Raw genomic sequence first — 26074 nt, 5'->3', positions numbered from 1 at the left:
AGTACCTTGCAACAAGAGCAAAGGTCTCATCATAGTCAATCCCCTCTACCCGTGAAAAGGCACAAGCCACAAATCTAGCCTTATGCTTCTCCACACTACCATATGCGGCTTACTTTACCTTGTAAAGCCAACGCGAGCTCACCACTGACTTTTCCTCTGGTCTCAGGACCACATCCTAAACACTGTTACAAACTATGGATTCATACTTCTCCACCATGGCATTAAACCAAACTGGTTGCTGCACTGCTTCCTTAAAGGAAGATGGATATGTCACAACACATTCACCCATAAGAGACATGTATCCAGTGTACCTATCAGGTGACCTCATTTGCATGTGCTGAGAAGTGGATGCTACCACATTATCCCATGCATCATCCAACAACCTGTTAGCCTCTTTGGTGCGCTTTCTTCCCTCTTTGGAAGACTCTACCTAAGTGGATGTCTCCACTCCCAGATCCTATGCATGTGGCTGATCCACATCAATCTGAGGCTCCTCAACCTTAGTAGCTAAAATCTCCTCATCCACATGTAGCTCAAGCTCCCTCTCAAGGGAAACTCGCACGGTCTTCTCCTCATCAAATCTGACATCCCTGCGAACCACTGTCATCCTGCTGGTCGGAAAGTACACCCGATAGTTGTGAGGTGTATAAATGTACCCCACAAATATCTCCAACTCTGCTCTCAGCTCATGCTTCTTCCGTGCTTCTTTGGTCACATGTAAATATATCGATGATCCAAAAATCCTAAAGTGACCAACATTTGGCCTCTTATCGGAATAAGCCTCCTCTGGTGTCTTCATCTCAAGTATCCAATGTGGGCTACGGTTCTGAACATAAACCGCTGTGTTGCATGCCTCAGCCCACAAGTGTAGTGGTAGGCCCTGATCATGCAACATCGCCCTTGCTTCCACTACTATGCTTCTGTTCTTCCTCTCAGCCACCCCATTATGTTGAGGGTTATGGGGTGTCGTCAACTCCTGTTTAATCTGTTTCTGATATGAAATGATCATATGCTAAAACTGAAGTAGAATTGATTATGCCAACAGTGAAATGAATGTTAACTTAAAGTGTTGAAATCGTGAGAACTGCTTGAGAAGAAAGACTTTACAATAGTTGATAAAACATAAGTAAAATGCAAAACATAAGTGAAAACAACAAATACAAAGTGATACCAGACAACAATATTGATTACGGAGTTCGTCCCTGATGGACTACGTCTCCTGGTCTGCTTTCAAGATGGGCGATTGCTTTATTGGGATTGAATCTGAGGAGGTTGCCAGAATGAATGTGCACATAGGCACTTTTGGTCAATGTCATAAGAAAGCTCTCTGAACCAATTTTCTAATGCCTGTCATGGTTCCCAATTCAGATTCCCGATGCTCCTGTTACACTGAAAACAAAATAGACTATATCCTCCAGAATCTGCATACAAAACTCAAAATCACTCCTCCTTCTTCATGAACAAAGAAAGGTGCTTTTAAAGGGTTGCAGATACATCCGAGGTATTCCCAGCCAAGATTGGCATGAACACTGAAAGTAGGAGCTGCAATTATGTTCATATGCTTGTGGTCTTGTCATTGTTTGACACCTAGGGATAACATACATGGAGGTTTAATTAAAATAGACAAAACTCATCGAAAAAACCCAAAAACAAACTTTAGGTTATAATTATCCCACTGACAATTAGGTAATGGTGCAGGAATGGTTGACTGTCTGCACGTGAACAGGTGGTTTTGCTGCGTTCTTGTCACAAGCTGCCACTTTGCAGGTTAAACCCGACGATTGTGGTCAATCAAACTACATGTGACATTATTCCTGACGCAGTTGTCTAGGAGGTATTCCACTTCGGCGGTTCCGGTCCGCTGATTGACGGCTTCCAAACCACAGTCTCCCTTTTCACATGATCACGGTTTGATACAATTCCCCACACAGTCAGACTTCAATGCTAACCTCGACGGCTAATCCTTACCACTGATCACATTGTCCACCGTGGTCATCTCCACTGTGGTTTAGGTCGGCAGTTAGGACTGTGATTTATAATTTGTATTGTTTTATAATGTTTATGATATGGTTTGAATATAACATGGTCCGAGAGGGTTAGGATTAGGTTTTTAATGTATTTTAAATGTGTTTTAACACATGACTTAGGTTTTAGGGTTAATGCCTTATAAACTGCTTTTGATTTGTAATGTTTGGTTTAGGTATAGGTTAGGGTTTAGCATAGGTTTTAGATTTTAGTCCTTAAATCACTTTGTTCTAAAAAAAACCCATTTACACCAAATTGTCACAAAGTGACATTTGTGACAAATGTCACATGATGGCGACAACGAAACTCTGAAAAGGTGGATGACCAACCCACATCGAAAACCATATCTTGGTGGAACTGACGACAACCAACATGTCGACAACCAAATCTTGGCAGAACTAATCTGACGAGATCCTCCTGGATCAATCCTCTCCACTTGGAAGCTTTTGGGCCACAAAATTTTGACTAGACATATAGTAGATGAGGGTAGAGCTCCCTCACTTTCCACCTTGCCTTGATGATGTATTAATACATTCGATCAACCACCTAAAAGTGATGACCTCGATGATGCTGATCATGGCACACTTTGAATCTATGAACTCTTCCATCCATCTGTAGTATGAACAACTTGTGAAGACAGTCAAACAACCTGTTAAGAACACGAAAATTGATTTCTTTCCACGAAATACCCTGAATTAGTGATTCATACACATCTTTGAAAACAATCTTTACAGGATATTGTTCAATACTATTGACATGTATTAACAACCTATATTGAAGAATGATAGAGACAATCAAAGACATTTTTGACATCATACCAGCTACTTGACTTGAGATACTTTCCTGATCCCTGATTACTAAGTGAACTTGATGTAATAAACCCATCAAATTGTAAGGTGTAAATTGCTGCAACTTAGTTTGTCTTTGAAAGTATTTAAATGGTTTGTTTGAATCACTGTTTCTTCATTTATTAAATGATGTTTCCATTGATTAGCACCTTCCCCTAATGCGTAAGTTTCTCTTAGATGTTTTGGATACTTTGATAATGCTTTAGAAAAGGCTTTGATATGAAAACAAAGAGGCTTCCTCTCCACTTGAAAAGAGGCTTCCAAATTGTTTGAAGCATGAAACAGTGACACAATATAAGAGAAATTGAACACTGACTTTCCCCAATATTGAATTGCATCCCTGTAAACTTATAACTTCCAAGCTTGGAATGAATTGATTCATTCTAGCATTAGGAAGAGGAGCTTTAGGCACAAACTGTAATTCATGTTGTATTCCCTGCTTATGAGTAAGATGTTTGGTTCCTTTAAATGGAACTAGAAAAGTTTCTACCTCTTTGATCAGACTATCTTTAAGCTGAGACTCATAACTTGAGCAAACATCATGTTGATTCTTATGTTGTTCCTTTACACACATGATTACAAATCTCTTATTTTCACTTATTAATCGCTTCATCTGATTAGCAACAACTAAATTCAAGTGATTTTTGTTTTGATGTGCCCTGATAATAAATTCAACCCCATATTTCTTAAGGTGATATTTATGCTCTCTTCTATAAAATACTGCATCATGATCATAAAGATAAGGACTTCCTAAGAGAACTCCACATATGTCTAATGGAACCACATCTAATTCCACTTCATCAATGTAATTAGTTGTAATGGAAAACCTTAATCGACATTGTTTTGTGACTTTTATCTGAGTTGATTTATTTAGCCATCCTAATGGGTAAGGTCTTGGATGATTCTGTGTTTCCAAACCCAAATTCTTAACTAAATATTCAGATATTAAAATGGCCTGTGATCCACTGTCAAACATTGTATCTATTTTTGTGTGCTTAGAAGTTGTCCTTATGTTAAATAATTCAACTCTTTTATCCTCATTTGAAGAATTTATGTTTGATGAATATGTTATAGTATTCGAACTTGAACCAGTGTCAGAAGTTTTACTTGTCGAAACTATGGCAATTATCCTCATTTCATCACCTGAATCGGAACCTAGATCCTGCTGGACTGCTACAATTGCTTTCTTTTCATCCTTCTCTTTAAGGAAATTTTTGGGCTTAAGTTCTGGATGAAGTTTCCAATTCTTAGATTCATCATGACTGATTCTCTGGCAATGAGAACAAGTAGGTCTTTCCTTTTGAGCTGTCGCTAATTTCTTTCTCTTCAAATTGTTCTTCCCTTTACTGTCATTTGAATCTTTGATTTCCAACTCTTTGGATGATTGTTGTGAAAACTTGAATGGTCTGCCACCTGATTCAATATGTATGGCTTGAACACACACTTCATCAAAATGATCAGGATTAAACATCAATAATATATGTTTCAAATATGAATGTAGACTGCTGATGTATTTTAATAAAGTTTCACGTGTATCCAATGAAATACCAAGTGCCAATGCTTTCTTTCTGAATTCCTGAGTAAACTCCTAAACACTCTGCCCTTTACCTTGCCTCAAACGCTGCCAATCAATAACAAGTTACTGCATGTATCCCAAAGGATAGAATTGTTTCCTAAGAGCTTTGAAAAACTTAGACCATGAAGAGATGAATTTTCCTTTTCGCTTTACATCTATTTGAGTTTTACTTTCCCACCAGATTAAAGCTGTTCCCCCCATTCTAAGTGTAGCTAACTGAATTTTTGTTTTATCATCAGAGATGTTCTGAATATGACAATACACTTCTAACTTCTTAATCTAGCTATCTAACTTTTCAAGATTCATTTCACCATCATAAATAGGTAATTCAAATTTTACATCAAGTTTCAAAAGAGATGTTTTCTTAGATTTCTTTTTTGTTTCAGATTTTGCACTGGAAGAAGAAGAAGAAGAGGATGATGATGGAGATAATGGAGGTGAAGGAGGATTATCAGCCTTGCCTTTACCTTTATCCTTATTCGATGTCTTTGAAGAAGAAGCTGCATCTCACCTTCTTGTCTTCATAGAGTTCTCCCAACATCTATTGCATATTCAAGAATGCTTGCTGAAACTGTTCATCACTCATCTTAGTTTCTGGATTTTCACTTGCATCATATCCTGTCATAGTCTACTTATGAATGACCCTTCGCTTTCCAATCTCTGGATTAATCTCCTCGAGGATTCCTTCTCCACATTACGACTTTGACCTGTTTAACATTCAGTGACAAATTCTACAAACTCACCCTGCTCTGATACCAAATTATATGATCTGAAATGATCATATGTTAAAATTGAACTAGAATTGATTATGCCAACAGTGAAATGATGTTAATTTAAAGTGTTGAAACCGTGAGAACTGCATGAGAAGAAAGAGTTTACGACAGTTGATAAAACATAAGTAAGATGAAAAATGGAAGTGAAAATAGAAAATAAACAGTGATACCAAACAACAATATTGATTACGGAGTTTGTCCCTGATGGACTACATCTCCGGGTCCACTTTCAAGATGGGAGACCGCTTTATTAGGATTGAATCTGAAGAGGTCGATTACACAGAATTGACCAAAATGAATATGCACATAGGCACTTCTGGTCACTGTCATAAGAATCTAAACCAGCTTTCCAATGCCTACCACGGTTCCCAATTCTAACTCCCAATGCTCCTGTTACATTGAAAACAAAACAGATTATATTCTCCAGAATTTGCATACAAAACTCAAAATCACTCCCTCCTTCTTCATGAACAAAAAAAGGTGCTTTTAAAGGGTTGCAGATACATCCAAGATCTTCTCAGCCAAGATTGGCATGAACACTGAAAGTAGGAGCTGCAATTATGTTCATTTTCCCTCGATATTGTCATTGTTTGACACCTAAGGATAACATACATGGAGGTTTAATTAAAATAGCCAAAACTCACTGAAAAAACCCAAAAACAAAATTTAAGTTATAATTAGCCTACTAACAGTTAGGTAATGACGTGGGAATAGTTGATTGTCCGCATGTGAATAGGTGGTTTTGCTGTGGTCTTGTCACAAGCTGCCACCTTGCATGTTAAGCCCAACGGTTGCGGTCAATCGAACTACATGTGACATTATTCCCGACGTGGTTATCTAGGTGGTAATCCACTCTTTCGGTTCCGATTTGCTGACTGTCGGCTTCCAAACCACAGTCTCCCTATTCACATGATCACAGTTTGATACAATTCCCCGCGCGGTCAAACTTCGATGCTAACCCTGACAGCTAATCCTTGTAGCTGATCACCTTGTCCACATGGTCATCTTCGCTGCGGTTTAGGCTAGTGGTTAGGATTGTGATTTATAATTTGTATTGTTTTATAATGTTTATTATATGGTTTGACTATAACATGGTCCGAGAGGGTTAGGTTTAGGTTTTTAATGTATTTTAAATGTTTTCTTAACACATGACTTAGGTTTTAGGGCTAATGCCTTCTAAAATTCTTTTTATTTGTAATGTTTGGTTTAGGTATCAGTTAGGGTTTAGCATAGGTTTTAGGTTTTAGTCCTTAAATCATTTTGTTCTAAAAAAACCCATTTACACCAAATTGTCACAAAGTGACATTTGCGACAAATGTCACATGATGACGATAACCAAACTCTGAAAAGGAGGATGACCAACCCATGTCGAACACCATATCTTGGTGGAACTGATGACAACCAACATGTCGACAACCAAATCCTTGCGGAACTGATCTGATGAGATCCTCTTAGATCAGTTCCATTGCATAGAAGTTCTTAAAATCGTTTGAGACATACTCACCACTATTATCACTCTGTAGAGATTTAACCTTCTTGCCCGAATCTTTCTCCACTAATGCAATCACAAAACATTTTGAAAGTTTGATCCTTTTTTTGCATGAAAAATATCCAACATTTTTGAGAAAAGTCATCAAAAAATATAACATAATACCTGTGTTTGGTCGTGGATGCTCTCGAGAATGGTACACAAACATCTGAATGGACTCACTCTATAATAGCCTCTGCTTGACTGTCTCTGTCATGAAAGGAAGACTTGGTGTATTTTCCAAAATTATACCCCTTGCATGCATCAACTTGCTTAAGCGTACCTTTGTGAAGACCGTTAGGGATTTGTTGCAATATCTTCAAAGCCCCATGATGCAAGTGGCCCAATCACGTGTTCCACAAATCGCAAACATCTCAACTCTGCACCCTTTCTACTTTTGTTCTCAAATTATAACACTCCTCTACCTCCAGCTTATAGAGATTACTCACCTGAATCCCTATCTTCTTTACTTGACCCCTGGCTATGTGTCAAAGGAACGAATTTCATTTCAAGAAGTTCACATCATAGCCTCTATCCTCAAACATGAAAATATATACCAAGTTCTTCTTCAGCCTGGGCACATACATAACATTTTTCAAGGTGAGTGGAGCCCCATGCTCCCTCTGAAAAGTAATCGTGCCCAATATAGTAACACTATACTTCCTACCGTCACCCATCTCGGTATGCATATGGAGATCTTTCTCCTCCAGGTCACTGAATAACTCTTTGTCGCCAATCATGTGGAATGAAGCTCCACTACCTAAGTACCATACACTTCCCATCATTAATAACACCATGCATGTAATGAGGGAAAAGTCCAATTCGAATTGAGAGGCCAAAGTCTCACCCGCCACTCCTCCCGAGGACTTCTTCTTGGACTTCTTGAGTGGAAAATTTGTAGCAAAATGGCCCAACTCATGACAATGAAAGCACTTAAATTTCATCATGTCTTTATTCTTACCTCCATGATAAGAATCCAATTTGGAATGGAAATCTTTCCCTTTCCCCTTCTTCACCTTAATCGCTAAGACACAATTCTCTTCATCATTAGTGTTTGATGAAGAGCCATCCCTAGTGTTCCTCATGATTTCCTCTTGCATCAAATCTGACCAAAGTTGTTCCCAATCTAGCAGCTTCTCCTAACCATTGACAGAGTCCTGATAACTATGGCAACTCTTTGGGAGTCGTAGAAGAGAAAGACTCACCATATCATCCTTAGTAACTGCAATTCCAACGCTTCCAAGTTCATCATGACACTTAGTGAACTTGGTCAAGTATTTTGGAATCATCTTGCCTTTCTTAATTTTGATTTTTCAAAGTTTTTCCTTTAGTTCCAATTTCCTTTGGTCACTGCTGTTCTGTTACAAGTCTGTCAATGTTTTCCACATAGCATACAAAGTTTCCTTGCCATGGAGACTCGAGACAATGTGGTCTCGAACTCCCTCAAGCATTATTTGCCTCGCCTTTGCCACACACTTCTTCCATTCGACCAAATTCTGTGCATTCGATGCTACTGGCTTAGGAATTTCTTGATCAACGAATTCCTTCAAGCCATTATCCTCTAGCATAAACTCCATGTTGTCCCTAGAGGCTATAATATTCAAGCTACCTTCCAAGGCATACTCGAGCCACAAACTGTAGAATGCCAATCGATCCTGAAGTATGTATTGAAAATTCAAATTTCACCTGTAACCCAAAACCTAAAACTTTGAAATTTCCTCTAATATACTATCTTCAACTTTGATACCATGTAGAAAATCTCTTATAGATTCACAAGCTCATGTAATGTACTATAGCACAAGACAAGAATCTACTTCTACTTTCAACCAGTGTAAGCTAATAGATCAATGGAAACAATATGAACAAGAAGAAGATAACTAAATGGCATTTAACACAAGTTGTATATGGGGAAGCCACTGCTCAAAACCCCACTATTTGTATTGTGTATATCATAAATATGAGTGAAGATACAACACTTTTTCTCACTAGAACAATTCCACACAAGTATGCTCAACTCTCTGAGCTCACAAGCTAGCTCAAGCCAAATCCTTAACCTATTTAGAAGCTCTCCAAGTCCCTAATCTCTTGCCTAATTCCTAGGATTAATAGCCTGTATTTAAAGGGAATTCATGCTTCCAAAATTGTGCAATCCAAACATAGGCTCTTCTCTGATTGCATGCATGATATTTACAACTCAGTAAATCACACGACTGATAGTACATTGTCCCTGCACTCTAGTCTCAACTAGATCTTTCTTAGAATCGACATGCATGAGTTTCTGTTGAGGGAATCTTGAGTTAACTAGAGTGACACTTGTGGATATGCTAGTGCACCAACTGACTGTTAAATCTCTATTAGTTCACTAAACATAACTCAGTAAACTGAGTTATCTAATTTACAACTCAATTTAAATTCATATTGGACCCCTAAAAATTAGGGAGAACATATACATGACTTCAGAAAGAATTCCAACTTAAAATTCCTAAGCTAATTAAGTTAATTAAACTTAATTAACTATTTACAAGTTGCTATGAGAATAAAATTCAATTTTAATTCTCAGTTTAATTCAAGGACAAATTAAATTGGAATTTCTTGTTTCCATTTCTCAACACTTGATAATTTCTTGTGATACACTTTTACCTCTTAAGTTATAGTCTTCTCTTTGTTAGCTTATTAATGTGTTATTCTCCTCAAGACAAATACCAATATGCACAATAAAGGACAAGTGGCACAGTATGTAGGCTTGTTAGCCAGGGCCAAAACCTCTCACCTCTTGAGAGGAAAAACCTGATCAAATTTCTTCTTCTAGATCTTCAATTGATAAGTACCAAAACCATGACACAAACCTTTGACTGTAGTATTCGCCAAAGAACCTTGTCACTATCATTGATGCTTTTCCTCTTCCCTTCCTTGACTTTCTTCTTCATCTAGAATTTCTCTCCTCAGCTCCTTCTAGAGAAACTCAGTCTCTATCCTTCACACTACTCCTTATCGACTTCCTCTAGAGAATCTTAGTCTCTAGGTATTTACTAGTCTCCTATAGAGAAAATCGATATATAGATTTCTATCGCAACTTCCTAGAAGAATACTTCTCCTTTGCTTGCCCAGAAGAAACCTATCTTAGCATTGCCTAGAAGAAACTTCCTTCATACTTCCCAAAAGAAACCTCTTTCACTCTTTTTCACACTCTTCTTTGTAGCCTCCTTTCTTCACACTTCTCTTGGCCCTACTTCAGACATATGTTTTCCCTTCTCCTTCGCACTTCTTCTTGTCAAATTTAAGTCGAGATACTTTCTTATAATTTCGGATGAGTGTCTATATATATACACCTCACCACATGTCGTTTAGCTTGAGATGACTACTGTAGGTAGGCCGACTACTTTCTAGAGAGTTCCTTTGTCGTTGTAGGCCGACTTGAAGAGGATAGATGACCAGTTCTTGGAGGATACTTTACATAGAAAAAAGTTACCTTTTACAAATTGTAACATGACTTCATTACATGACAATGACTCTAACATTTTATGACTAGATGACAAATAAATCCTAAAGACTCTCAATGGGAGTCTCGACTCAAAAACAAAATCCCTTTCTCATGAAACCCATGAAGCAAGTCAATCAAATAATTTTGTTTTTTCTTATTTACATTTCATTATATAAAATCATATTTACATGTCATTATGAAGACCGAACCTAGTTATACGTTTCAACACTCCCTCTTAACTAGGGAGGTATTCATAATGGTACTTGGACTTTCTCAATTTGAAGAATCTCTCATAAGAAGAATTCAGATTTGTAACTCATTTGTATAGCATCATATTAGCCAACATTGTTAAATAGCAAGGCCTTGACTTACAACTCCATCTGTCCACAAGGTCTGAGCTTCAATGTTGGCAAGAACAATGATTTATAGACACCCTCATCATTGTCTCTCTCTTTACATACCCCACCCAGGTTCTCTCAGGATATATTCCATGAGGACTATTCTTATCTTCCAATCCCCATTCCCAAAAATAATGTTGGTCCTCCATGACAACTCTTACTGTTGGATGCCCTATCTCATCCTCAAAGAGCATTAGATGCCAAATGATTACACAATCCTTCATTCTATCTTCCCAGGCGAAGACCAGAATGGTATGTCTATCTCTCCTTTTCAATCCAGAAGGACATATTCCATTAAAGGAATATACTCATTCCTATCACAAAGGAATATACCTAAGCTCACTGCTTAGGATTTTTCCAAGTTTCTTCTAAGTAAGAAACTTCGTCTCAGGCTCCCTCTTAACTAGGGACCTACAACAATTGCTCATGTGGAGATCCCGGAACAACCAACTGTTAGAAGAGCCCATTCCTTTGATGTCATGAGTTTCTTCTTCATCAAGGAGTCTTCATCTTTTAGGAACTTCTACATAGGGTATAGACCATCCATCACTTTCATCCATGAGTTAGTCATGTCCTCACCTCATCAGAAAGTGATCCATTAGATTTTCCATCTGGCTTTTCTTCATGTCATTCTGCTTTCATGCCATATTTTTCAGAAGGACATTACATCCTTCTATATGGTCCACTTGGAAGTCATCCACATATTTCCTTTTGACAGTCCTACATAAGCCCATACAGATATTAGTTCAAAAATAATAAATGAACCCTTTAAATCAAAATTACCTTTGTGATGATCTTTCACCATGACATATTCATGTAGTTATCAACATCCTGCATGCAGATTGGCACATCTCGCACTGATATCCATTTTCAAGGGTCTCTATCTTTTTCTGACTTCCATCAAAGTCTTCACAGCTTTTCGGGAGATCTTCTAGTCAAATATTCTTGGACTTCGAATGTTGAATGCCTTCTACCTTCGTTGCATATTATCATGATCTCTTCCTATTTTTTCTCACACATTTCATTCCCAGGAACTTTCAATCAAAGTTCCTTGATTGTAGTAAGATCCTTCATGATTCATATGAGAATTTATTATGTTGATTTCATTTAGTGTGACTTATGTTTTTCTACAATATTTTGGAGGAGGAGATCCCTTATTCTCTTGATCATATTTCCCAATATGGAAATAATGATCCATATTATCTGCAACCATATGACATGACTTTCATAATATCTTATGTAAGCATACATACCTCATCTTTCCTTTTGGTCATCCAAACTTCCTGTAGAATCTTCATTGGAAATAACTTTATCCGTCAAGCTTGCTTTTATATTATGTCATCATACCATCATTCTTTGAATCCCATGAGTTGGAATTCCTGATGGAACATTTGCTTCCTTTCTAGATCGGTGAATCCTTTGATAAGGATTCCATCAGAAAAGCTTGAGGATCTTTCATATCCTTACCCGACAGAGGTTTCCTTCTTGAATATTGTATGATGATCTTTTTCGATGATGATCTTTACTTATAAGTATCAATGAAAATTTTCAAGAGCTCCCATTCTTTGTAATCAGTAGAATTTGTACTAGACATATTGTCTGCTTCTCATGTCATAAGCTCTTACTTCTAATGCTTCTATTACGGTGCTATTTCTAATATGATGCATTCTATCTTATTTACACTGCATCCCTTCTATAACTTAAAAGTGAAAAGTACCTTCTAGTGAAGAAGATCATCTCAGTCATAGTAGAGATCTTTTTGCTTCTTCCTTCTTAATATTTTCTGTCTTAGGTTCTTTCACTTCCTTAGTCGAATAGTTTTCTTCCTTGTCCTCCTTACGTTTAGGACAATCTTTTCTATAATGCCCAATATTTTGACAACCATAACATCTTTCCTTAGCCATGTTCTTCTTTTTCTTTAGAGGATCAAACTCTCCAAATTTCCCTTTTCTTCTTGTCACTGATTGATCCCTTTTATCCGAGCTTTTGTTACTTTCTTTCTTCAACTTGTCTTCTTATACCTTGCAGAGAGACCATAATTTGATGAATGGGATAGCTTCTCTTCCCTAGTAGATATGAGGTTACCTTGTTCATCAATCAATGCATTTAGAATAACGAAGATCAATTCGTTATCAGATACCATATCTCCTTGATCCTACAATTGACCTTTTATTTGAGATTCCTTTGAGAGACATGATGATATCCCTTCATCCTTTGACACCTTCAATTTATATAGATCATATTTAAGTGATATGATATTTTCTATCGTGATTTTAGAGAAAATTTCTCCTAGCTTATCATATATTTCTTTAGATGTCTCCAACTTAGCTAGATATGAAATGAGTGGATCTTTGATAGACTCCTTAAGAATCTTTTGAGCCTTGAGATCCCTTTCCATGTATTCAGACAATGCATTTTCTTTGGATGGCTTGGATACTTGTCCATGGACATGATCATTGACTTCATTTACTTCGAGGACTATGTCTATCCTTCTTTTCCATACAAGGAAGTTTGATACCCCAGCCAGATGTTGGTTCTCCTTGAAACATGAAGTTATTTTTACTAGATTAGATTATAATAAAAAGGTACTTACTTGTGAATATAGAATCTTCAACTTGATGATGATGAATTTGTTTCTTCAGATGATCCTTTCAGGAGGATTCTTTCTTCAATGAGGGAAGACTACTTTCTATAAGATGATTTTCTTCCAAATGAGATCCTCTTAATATAGAGAAGATTGCCTTTCGATATAAACTTCCTTAAATTTGAATATCTTCCACTTCTTTGGTGATGTACGATCTCTAAAGTTCTTCTACGTTTCAATCTTTCTTCTTGCTTTCTTCTTCAAAATAATTTCAAGATTCTTGTTGGTGTATATTTCTTCGATATATGGTTTTGAAGATATTTCCCTTGGTAGCCCTTGGATTGGCTACGATCCTTCTTTGAAGCTCGATTCTCGTGTGTCTACTTGCTTCAATGCCCATTCTTGACTTCAACATCTTAGCTTCGATACCATGTTGAGAAATCTAGGGCATTCAAAGTTAAAATATTTCTTTTCTTGATAACTTTTTGTGATATACTTTTACTTATTAACTTATAGTCTTCTCTTTGTTAGCTTATTAATGTGTTCTTCTCATAAAGGCAATTACCAATATGCACAATAAAGGACAAGTGACACAATATGTGGGCTCATCATCTAGTGCCAAAACCTCTCACCTCTTGAGAGGAAAAACCCAATCAAAATTCTTCTTCTAGATCTTCAATTGATAATTACCAAAACCATGACACATGCCCTTGACTCTAGTATCCTCTCAAGAACATTTTCACTATCATTGATGCTTTGCCTCTTCCCTTCCTTGACTTTCTTCTCGATCTAGAATTGCTCTCTTTGAATCCTTCTGGAGAAACTCGGTCTCTATCCTTCACACTGATCCTTCTCGACTTCCTCTAGAGAATCTGGGTCTCTAGGTCTTCACTGGTATCCTCTAGAGAAACTCGGTCTCTAGGTCTTTACTGGTCTCCACTAGAGAAACTCGGTCTCTAGATTTCTATCTCGACCTCCTAGAATAATCTTTCTCCTTTTCTTTCTTATAAGAAACTTCGTTGCCCCAAAAGAAACCTATCTTCACACTACCCAGAAGAAGCTTCCTTTGCACTGCCTAGAAGAAACCTCTTCTCTCTTTTTCACACTCTTCTTTGTAGAATCCTTTCTTCGCACTTCTCTTGACCCTACTTTGCACTTCTGTTTTCCCTTCTAATTCACACTTCTACTTGTCGAATTTAAGTCAAGTTACTTGCTTATAATGGAGGGAAAGTGTGTGTATATATACACCTCACCACATGTCCTTTAGGATGACATGATTGTTGGAGGTAGGTTGACTTCTTCTAGAGATTTCCTTCATCGTTGTAGGATGACTTGAAGAGGATATATGACAAGTTCTTGGAGGATGCTTTACATAGACAAGATTGACCTTTTACAAAGTGTAACATGACTTCATTACATGACATTGACTCTAACATTTTATGAATAAATGACAAATAAATCCTAAAGTCTCTCAATGGGAGTCTTGACTCAAAAACAAAATCCCTTGCTCATGAAACCCATGAAGCAAGTCAATAAAATAATTTTATTTTTTCTTATTTACATCTTATTACATAAAATCATATTTAGATGTCATTATGAAGACTGAACCTAATTACACTTTTCAACAATGGGAACCAAGTACACATTTGGTATGGATTTGGGAATGAATATTAACTCCTTTTTCCACTCCTGAACGCCCTTGCACAAGAAAATATCCACTTCTTGGGTAATGTTGGTGCTCAAATGCCACATATTAGGGGCCATCTTAGCTGAAGATCTATGAAAAACCTTGGTTTAGGGGATTAACTAGCCCATGAGTGGGATCACTTCATTAATTTATTGGTAGAAAATCATATCTTTCTCTGACATGCTCTTGATTCACTTATTTGGTCAAAGAATCTCCTCTTAGAAGCTTTTACTTCCAATCTTGGATACAAAGTGTGTTATGAAGACACACACTCTCATCACAAAGTTTGGTGGTGGAAGTACCCATGGATCATCAAAGTCTCCTTAAATTCAATTATTTGTTCGTGGATAACCCTCAATAACACACTGCTTACTTGGGACAACCTTCACAAATGAGGTTGACATTTCCCTGACACAATGAACAATAGCTAAGGAAAAATTCCCCAATCTTCACAAAGACAAAATGGATAACTCTGGATAATTCAAAAGGCTAGTGTCCCCCCCATTTTATAGATTTGATGCATCTCTCTCCAACCTTATAGAATCACTTTCATTTTATTTTCATTTTAGAAGCTCCTCCCTTAATTTATCTAAGTGACTCTTTTATTTTATTTTATGGGACTTTTCCCCTTTTGGCCTTTTTCTCCAACTAAGACTTTTCCCCTCTTTTATTTTAATAAAGTGACTAATTAAAGTCAATTTTAATCCCAGAAAATAGTTAACCTGCCTTTATGCTTTCTTTGACCATTGAAAGTCACTTTTCACCATCCTATCCTGTAGATCTTTTCATCTCGTTTCCAACGAGGTATTACACTAAGGCATTTCTCCAAATAATATATACTCCATGTAACACCTTTTGGTATTTATAATTGAAATGTGCTTGATAATAGCATCATTTATGAGAATCATCAGAATGCAATAGAACCAAGAACAAACTGTGTAGAACTGACCCTGATGATGAAATATAGAAATTGAATCCCATTGGACCTCATAAATATCTTCAAAACCCCTTTGAGCCCTTTGATGATCTAATCTCACCCTTGTGACTTAGCTGTCACAAATCCTGGAAACTCATCCTAGCCACATCATAAGGGAAAGTGAAAATGGGGACATTACAAACCCTTCTGCCCCAACATTGCTTGTCCTCAAGAAATCCACACCTGTCTCATATAAAGCACACTAATGCTAATATCCCATATAAAACATTGTTCCACGTTATGTCTCTGTGCTACCAAATAATATATGGATCTCTTGATACTTGGATCCCAAACAACCCTTTGACTCATTGTGCTGCAATAGATCCACTAGGATCCCAATGCCACCATGGCCATCCATCATCGCCCATGTCAAAGGGATATTATTGTGCTAGGTCCTTATCTGAGAATACTGTCCTAAGAATCACCCCATCAATAAAATAAAAAACTCATAAACCCCCACCAATCCATCCTTTGACATGGATATTGTGTATAAATTCCCGCATAAGAAACAATCCCATCATGCTGATGTTGTGCCACTTTGATTTTGAATGTGATGCTCCTAAATTGTCAACCCATTTCTCAATCTTGGGTAACTTTAAAATCCAGCTAGAAAGCCTCACACCTTCTTTCGTATTCCAAACTTCCTCCCCACTATGTTGAAGTTGCCTAATAGTACCACAAGCACTATCTATGTATTCCTCAAGAGGGTTTCTCTAAAACTACGAAGTATACTCATCTGGCTGCCTAGTTAGGGATGTTAGCTATTTCCAAACGCTAAATAGCTTAGCCCATGATTTGGTGCACACAACTCCGAGCTCCTCAAGTTTAATGAGCTGCTACAAAATGGTGCATTTGAGTGTTTGGGATTTCTTCCTCATCACCATAAGATATGTTCTGATATGCTCAATTTCCTCCCAGTGGATATCATCTGAAATTACTATATGTTATTTTTTTTCTTATGGCTAATGTTATATGCTGAAGATATTTGCATTTTTCACATTATCAAACATTTCCATATTGTGTTTATCCCATAACATTATTAGCAACAATATAGAAATACAATTAGCATCAATAATGATGTAGAACAATAAGGATTGATAGAAGAAAAACATACACAAAAATACACCATGATTTTGGTCAGAGAGCAAGGAAAAATCCCACAATGGGGAAAACTATTTCCAAATTCTTCTTCTTTTAGATTCTCATAAAATGTTTAGCACGGAGACATAGCAAAATACAAAAAGCCACCAAGGCCAATGTTAGTTAAAAACAACATATACATGAAGGAAAAAAAGCCTTCAACATAAGGCTTAGAACACATGTACTTAGCTTCCAACCACTATCATCATAGACTCATTATGTGAGATAGGGAGATATGAAAACCTTTGCAATGGCTATCATATCTCAACCACTTCGGTTTATAACTGTCATCACTATCCCATGGCAACTGATCATATTATGTCAGTCATTACAAAGCAACTGTCATCATATCATAGTCATCATAGTCATATTGCAACTGCCATCTTCATAATACGATCTGATCACTATCATAGGTAATATGGACATCACAAGACATAGGCACAAGGGCCACTGCCCTAATTGTCAGTCATCATCATATTATCTCTAATATGTCTAATCATTTATAAATTTCCGTCAAGTAGAAGAGAAATCTATTACCACAAAGAGAGCATACTCTTGCTGAATTAATCACTACAAGGATATCATATGTATACCAAATTTGATATCGCAAAGATAACATATAATGCAGATCACTATCATGACTTATGATCATATAGATCATAGTCATAATGAAATAGTCATTACAATAGAGAACAATCCATGAGCTACATAAATGAACAAAAGCGACCCGTACGAAGCACATAAATATAAAAGCTATTGATTGTAGTGAGTATGCTACACAAAGTATCACTGTGATGCCATAAAGTATAAAGTGCCAATATAAAGTCAAGTGATGCCATATATATGTAATACGAGTCACAACAAATACCATAGAGAATTACTTGCCATGGAACTGGGCTAATATAAGAATACTGCGAGATCAAATATGAGACATAAAAAGGGCGCTCCATAGAGTATATGATACAACTAGAGTGAGCCACAAAACCATGATGAAGTGTAGGGCATAGATAGAACGTGCCATAATTAGAGAGAACTTTAGAGATAGAAAACAAACCACTAAGCATATAATATGAATCAAAAAAGTAATAATTGAGCCACAAAAATATCCATTGAGATGCAAAAATAATCCATCAAACCATCAATGATAAAAAATATATACAAATAAGCCAGAGAAGCAAGCCTCATAAGTATACCCAAACTACCATAGAAGACATAATTTTTTTTTTGTGACCAATGGAGGAGGGAAAACAAGTATTTATAGTTGTTTCGTGCATCAATAGACATGTCCATTATAGGTAGGCCGGCATGAAATATTTGGCGGGAACATAAAATTCAAGTCAATAAATTTTCCAAATTTTCGCCCAAATAAATTTGTCACAATAATAATTTATCTGACCATTGTAAATTCTCTTTGGGGAAATATAAATTTCTTTGGGTAGCTAGGTTTCCTTTTGGGGAAATTGTTCCACAGTTGCCCAAATTTGAATACTCCCTCTATGTTAGGGAGGAATTTTGACTGCATTATAAGTCTTGACTCACATGACCTGTCATCATAATTGTTGTAACATATTAAGTCTTGTGCCTGCTCATCTATGCTCATGCTAAACAGTCTCAAATATAAATAAGAAGAATAATCATAGGTGAGCTCCAACTACTACCCTGAATCCAGTGATAATAGGCAGGATACCACTTATTGTGAGAGGTAAGGACCATACTCTATCCCATTGTCAGCTGATCCTTCCCACCTTGACCCTTCAGAGTCAAGTGGTAGAACACCTACATCCCATCACTTGAGCAGGATACCACTTACCATGAATGGTAAGGACCACAGTCTATCTCAATTTTCCTCACCCATTGGCAAGAAAAGTGGAAATCCCAACAAGCCTAGCTTATGGGTAGGATGCATACTGGGGTATACTTTTTCAAGTCTTAGACTTGATGGGAGGGGCATATTCCCACTTTTCACAAGGGACAAGGATCACACACACACCCTACAATGACATTAGGAAAGATACTACTTACGATGGAAGGAAAGGATCACAAAAGATCCTATTATCAAGAGTTCCATCAACCCTAAGAGCCCTTTGTGCTACATTCACAACCTGGGAGCTCAAACAAGGGGGAAGAACATTGATTAGTGTTCTCAATCAACCATGATCCATCTCTCTTATTAGTTCCTTCACTAGGATTACGACTGCTAGTATTGACCATATTACATGATACCTAGAGAATATCGGGTCAACCACAAGCTTACATGCTACAACACAAGGATCCAATTGTTTGCATGCTCATAAATCAAAATGTGGAGTCCCATTGCTCCTTCCCGCACCATATCTCGATATAGTAATATTTGATCTCAATGTACTTGGACTTATCATGGAACTCTAGATTCTTTTCATGTCGGATCCAACAATATGTTAGAGTATATCATGGTCATGCCCAACATGTGATCAAATATCTGTCTAAATAGCTGTCTCAACCATACTGTCTCAAAACCAACTGTTGGAAATACTAAGAGGGGGGTGAATCAATATTTTTTAGTAGTTATCACTTTTTAATATTTTTTCAGATCATTAGTTAATCTTTAGTTACTTTTGTTCTTCTTCAGATGATCATAAATAATAATCAACAGTTGACAACACCATACAAAAATGTAGAAATATAAAAGAGAGAACACAAATATTTTTAGTTTGAAAACCCCCTCTGGGTCAAAAACCACCAAATGCTTCTTTAGTAATTTTCTTCTCCCTATTAAAAGAAAATTGATTACATCAAGATTTCATCTACAACTAAGGGATGCGTCAAGCCCCTAATTTACAAGCTACAACCTATAGGATGCTACTAGACCCTAATATCCTGTTGCAACCAGAAGGATGCCCCAATGCTCTGTAGACCAGACCACAACCTGATGAGTGCCCCAACACTATGTTTACCAGCTACTATCAGAAAGTATGCTTCGCTGTAAGGACCAACCCTACATTTTTTTTTTTTAAATACTAAAGTAAAACCATAAGAAAATAGCATTGGGAACTCAAAAATCATTAAACATTATATAAAACTTTCCTGAATTTCAATTTATTGAACATATAATCTAATTTACATGTTATTAACTAAAACCATAATGAAGTCATACAAAAGAATAATATAACAACATAGGTACCATTCACCAAGAGACGAGATTCAAACTTGACTTTGCCGCTATTTCCCTCATTTTTTGTTAGTCGCCTCCAAGTGTGAATGTCGATGTGCTTAATCCAAATGTAGTGATCCACCAGTTGACCTCCCAGCCTACTCCTTGGGTACTCTCCTTCCCCGCGGACCTCTGACCTGCAATGGGGTTATATAATGGAGGGATGTATTAGATGGTAGAGGAGAGAAATCCTTGGCTCAAGAGTCCTCTCTCTAAAGTTCTCTACCTCATCAAACTCACTATAGCTCATAGTCACTACTCTGACATAGTCTCATCCATCCAAAAATAGGGTAAAGAAAAAGTCTCTTCTCCCATGGCCTGCCCCTTCTTTTATAGGAGTCCTCATAGGTGAAACTTGGCATTTCATGCATAATTAATTATTTTTTATGATTCAATAGTGTGATTATTCACCCACCCATGTGTCACTATCTCATCAAGGGTCTTCAAAATTATTTACTTAAATTTTAATTTAAAACTAATATTTTTCCTCACCTCAACAAGATTCCTATTTCTTCTCTTAGTTGTCTCTTGATCCCCCTTTTTACTCTTGATTTGTGTTCATTACTAAAGTCAAATGATAATTCAAGATTTGATCACCTATCTACTCCCTAATTTAACTCAATTTATCTATTAGATGGATATTCTTATGTTGGTTGTTGCCACATGGAGGTTCTCTAAATTCTCTAAAACTTAACTTATTAATCTTATTTTAGTTCACCATCCTCTTCTGTTAATTAGGTTTAACTATTTTAGGATTAATATTTATCCTTACATTTATGCCCCTCTTTCCCCTTTTTACCTAATTAAACTACATTATCTACCCAATATTTTCCAACATAGGAAAGGTAGAGTTTTTAAGGTAAAATATTTTATTTCTTCCTATGATCCCCTTAACCTAAGTTTTATTCTTGATTTATTTACCTCGGTTTCTAACACCATTTACCCTTGATGTGAATTTACCTGGTTTTCATATCTTGATTATATTTATTAATTTATTTATTTTTAATGATTCGAAGGGTGCCAAGTTTGGTTGTGCCCTTCAAGAACTTCCCTTGAAGTTACAAGGGTGTCATGCCTAACAATTGTTGATGCCAAGGGTGCCAAGTTGGTCATGCCCTTCAAGAAATTCCCTTGAAGTTCCAATGGTGCCATGTGTAAAAGTTTATTTGTGATGCCAAGGGTGCCAAGTTGGTCGTGCCCTTTAAGAAATTCCCTTGAAGTTCCAAAGGTGCAACGCCGCTTGCCCTTCAAGCATTCAGTGGCTACGAGGGAAAATATAGGTGAAACGATAGAGACCACTATCATCTCTTATGTTTCCTTCTATAGTGACTAATAGTGTCGAGGATCAAGGAATCCGCCTTGATGCACACCCCCTGGTAAAATTCTCATGAGTGACCCAACTTTGGGACCTACCCTCATGACATCGTGATCTTCGAGGCGAAGGTGTTTCAACCTTTCCAATGCAAGTCACGACGGGAGTGCTAGTGGGTGAGATCAGGGACACTATCCCCCCCTCCCATGCAGTTCCATTCAATTGTACAACCCCATCACCCATATGTGAGTCATTCGGTCAAGCACCTAATCTGTGCTTGTAACCACTAACATGTCATCAGAATATAGATAAACATATATATCACGTTTCAAAATTGACTTAAAATTTCAAAGAAAAAGTATAAATTTTCATCAAACCAGGTGTCATCAACTCGTCATATGCAAGTGTCTCTGGTGGTTTCCTGCCATAATCAATAATCATCAGTAACAATGTTTCTTAGTGTTAGTCATTGTCATAATAGCATCATCAACATCACCTAGTCATTCACATCATTGTTCATTGTGAACCAGAACTAATGCAAGTAGGTAACATAGGGGACACATGCATCATGACTATCATCATCATAATACATATCTATCAAATCTATCAACATCGTAATATCAATAGAAAACATACCTATCCATCAAATCTATCATCATCATGATATCACTAGAGAGGATACATATCTTTTACTGCTATCATCATCATAAATTCAATAAAGACTCAATAACCACTTATACTACAATCATCATAATATCAATAGAGAACATGGATAACCATTAATGCTACAATCATCATAATACCAATAGATCACATACATAGCCATTAATTATATTTTCATCATAAAATCAATGGATAACATACATAAACATCCCAACTAATAATATCACAACCACTAATAATAGAGAGTCATGTGTCTAGATCCTCAACCTGAGGTCCTCAAAGAATAATGTGTGGGCTTTAGGGGTAAATAAATGTTAATGTCATATCACTATCAGTTAATATTAACTAGGTAAAAATGGGAAAGAGGGACATAAATGTAAGGATACATATTAATCCTAAAATAGTTAAACTTAATTAAGAGAATAGGATAGTGAATTAAAATAAGATTAATAAAATAAGTTTTAGAGAATTTAGAGAACCTCCATATGGCAACAACCAACATAAGAATATCCATCTAAGAGATAACTTGAGTTAAATTAGGGAGTAGATAGGGGATCAAAACATGACTTATCATTTGAATTTAGTAAAGAACACAAATTAAGGAGTAAAAAGGGGGATCAAGATACAACTAAGAGAAGAAATAGGAATATTGTTGAGGTGAGGAAAAATATTAGTTTTAAATTAAAATTTAAGTAAATAATTTTGAAGATCCTTGATGAGAAAGTGACACATGGGTGGGTGAATAATCAAACTATTTAATTATAAAAAATAATTAACTATGCATGAAATGCCAAGTGTCACCTATGATGAATCCTATAAAAGAAGGGGCAGGTCATGGGAGAAGGGACTTTTTCTTTACCCTATTTTTGGATGGATGAGACTATGTAAGAGTAGTGACTACAAGCTATAGTGAGTTTGGTGAGGTAGAGGACTTTAGAGAGGGGAATCTTGAGCCAAGGAGTGCTCTCCTCTACTAGCTAATACATTCCTCCATTATCCAACCCCATTGCAGCTCGGGGGTCCGTGCGGAAGGAGAGTACCAAAGGAGTATGTTGGTAGGTCAAACAGTGGGTCACTGCACTCGGATTAAGCATGTCGACATTCACACTTGGAGGCGACCGACAACGAAGGAGGGAAAATAACGGAAAAGTTAATTTTTAATCTCGTCTCCCGGTGAATGGTACCTATGTTTTTATATTATTCTTTTGTATGAATTAATTATGGTTTTAGTTAATAACATGTAAATTAGATGATATGTTCAATAAAGTGAAATTCAGGAAATTTTTATATAATGCTTAATGATTTTTGAGTTCTCAATGCTATTTTCTTATGGTTGTATTTTAATATTTAAAAAATAATATTTGTAGGGCTGGTCCTTATAGTGAAGCATACTTTTTGACAACAACTGGTAAACATAGTGTTGGGGCACTCATCAAGTTGTGGTCTGATCTACAGAGCATTGGGGCGTCCTTCTGGTTGCAACATGATATTAGGTTCTAGTAGCATCCTATAGTTTGTAGCTTGTAAACTAGGGGCTTCACGCATCCCTTAGTTGTAGCTGAAATCTTGATGTAATCAATTTTATTTTAACAGGGAGAAGACAATTACTAAAGAAGCATTTGGTGGTTTTTGAACTGGAGGGGGCTTTCCACCTAAAAATATTTGTGTTCTCTCTTTTATATTTCTGCATTTTTGTATGGTGTTGTCTACTATTGATTATTATTTATGATCATCTGAAGAAGAAAAAAAAAATAACTGAAGATTAACTAATGCTCTGAAAAAGGATTAAAAAGTGATAACTGCTAAGAAATATTGATTCACCCCCCTCTCAGTATTTCCAATAGTTGGTTTTGAGACAATATGGTTGAGAAAGCTATTTGTAGAGATATTTGAGCATATGTTGGGCATGACCATGATATACTCTGACATATTGTTGGATCCAACATGCAAAGAATCTAGCATTCCATGACAGGTCCAAGCACATTGAGATCAAATATCACTATATTCGGGATATGGTGCAGGAAGGAGTAATGAGGCTCCACATTTTGACTTATGAGCTTGCAGACAATTGGATCCTTGTGTTGTAGCATGTAAGCTTGTGGATGACCCGATATTCTCTAGGTGTCATGTAGTATGGCCAATATTAGCAGTCGTAAGCCTAATGAAGGAACTAATAAGAGAGAGGGATCATGGTTGATTGAGAACACTAATCAATGATATTCCGCCTTGTTTGAGCTCCCAGGTTGCGAATGGAGCACGAAGGGCTCTTAGGGTCGATGGAACTCTTGACAATAGGATATTTTTGATCCTTTCCTTCCATGGTAAGTAGTATCTTCCTAATGTCATTGTAGGGTGTGTGTGATATCCTTGTCCCTTGTGACAAGTGGGAATCTCCCCCTCCCATCAAGTATAATACTTGACAAAGTATACCCTGGCATGCATCCTACCCATAAGCTAGGCTTGTTGGGATTTCCACTTTTCTTGCCAATGGGTGAGGAAAATTGAGATAGACTGTGGTCCTTACCATTCATGGTAAGTGGTATCTTTCTCATGTGATGGGATGTAGGTTTTCTACCACTTGACTCTGAAGGGTCAAGGTGGGAAGGATTAGCTGACAATAAGATAGAGTATGGTCCTTACCTCTCACGGTAAGTGGTATCTTACCTATTATCACTGGATACAAGGTAGTAGTTGGAGCTCCCGTATGATTATTCTTCTTATTTAGATTTGAGAGTGTTTAGCATATGAGCATAGATGAGCAGGCAAAAGACTTGATATGCTACAACAATTATGATGACAGGTCATGTGAGTCAAGACTTATAATGCAGTCAGAAATTCCTCCCTAACTGAGAGGGAGTATTAAAATTTGGGCAACTGCGGAATGAATTTCCCCAAAAGTAAACCTAGCTATCCGAAGGAAAATTTATATTTCCCCAAAGAGAATTTAGAATGGTAAAATAAATTATTATTGTGACAAATTTATTTAGGCGAAAATTTGGAAAATTTATTAACTTGAATTTTATGTTCCCGCCAAAGATTTCATGTTGGCCTACCTATAATGGAAATGTCTATTGACGCATGAAAACAACTATAAATACTTGTTTTCCCTCAAAGAATAATGTGTGGGCCTTAGGGCTAAATAAATGTTAATGTCATGTCACTGTCAGTTAATGTTAATTATGTAAAAAGGGGAAAGAGGAACATAAATGTAAGGATAAATATTAATCCTAAAATAGTTAAACCTAATTAAGAGAATAAGATGGTGAATTAGAATAATATTAAAAAATTAAGTTTTAGAGAATTTAGAGAACCTCCATGTGGCAACAACTAGCATAAGAATGTCCATCTAAGAGATAACTTGAGTTAAATTAGGGAGTAGATAGGGGATCAAATCTTTACTTATCATTTGACTTTATTAATGAACACAAATTAAGGAGTAAAAAGGGGGATCAAGAGGCAACTAAGAGAAGAAATAGGAATCTTGTTGAGGTGAGGAAAATATTTGTTTTAAATTAAAATTTAGGTAAATAATTTTGAAGACCCTTGATGAGAGAGTGACACATAGGTGGGTGAATAATAAAACTATTGAATTATAAAAAATAATTAATTATGCATGAAATTCCAAGTGTCACCTATGAGGACTCCTATAAAAGAAGGGGTAGGCCATGGGAGAAGGGGCTTTTTATTTACCCTATTTTTGGATCAATGAGACTATGTGAGAGTAGTGACTATGAGCTATAGTGATTTTGGTGAGTTAGAGGACTTTAGAGAGGGGACTCTTGAGCCAAGGAGTGCTTTCCTCTACCAGCTAATACATTCCTCCATTATAAAACCTCATGGCAGCTCGGGGGTCTGTAGGGAATGAGAGTACCCAAGGAGTAGGCTGGGAGATC

This window comes from Pinus tabuliformis, chromosome 2_1, assembly GCF_031772625.1.
Source record: "Pinus tabuliformis cultivar Carrire ecotype Pingquan chromosome 2_1, CPIR1, whole genome shotgun sequence".
NCBI lineage: Eukaryota > Viridiplantae > Streptophyta > Pinopsida > Pinales > Pinaceae > Pinus > Pinus tabuliformis.
The sequence above is the reverse complement of the archived record's forward strand: the minus strand, read 5'-3'. Positions refer to the sequence as shown.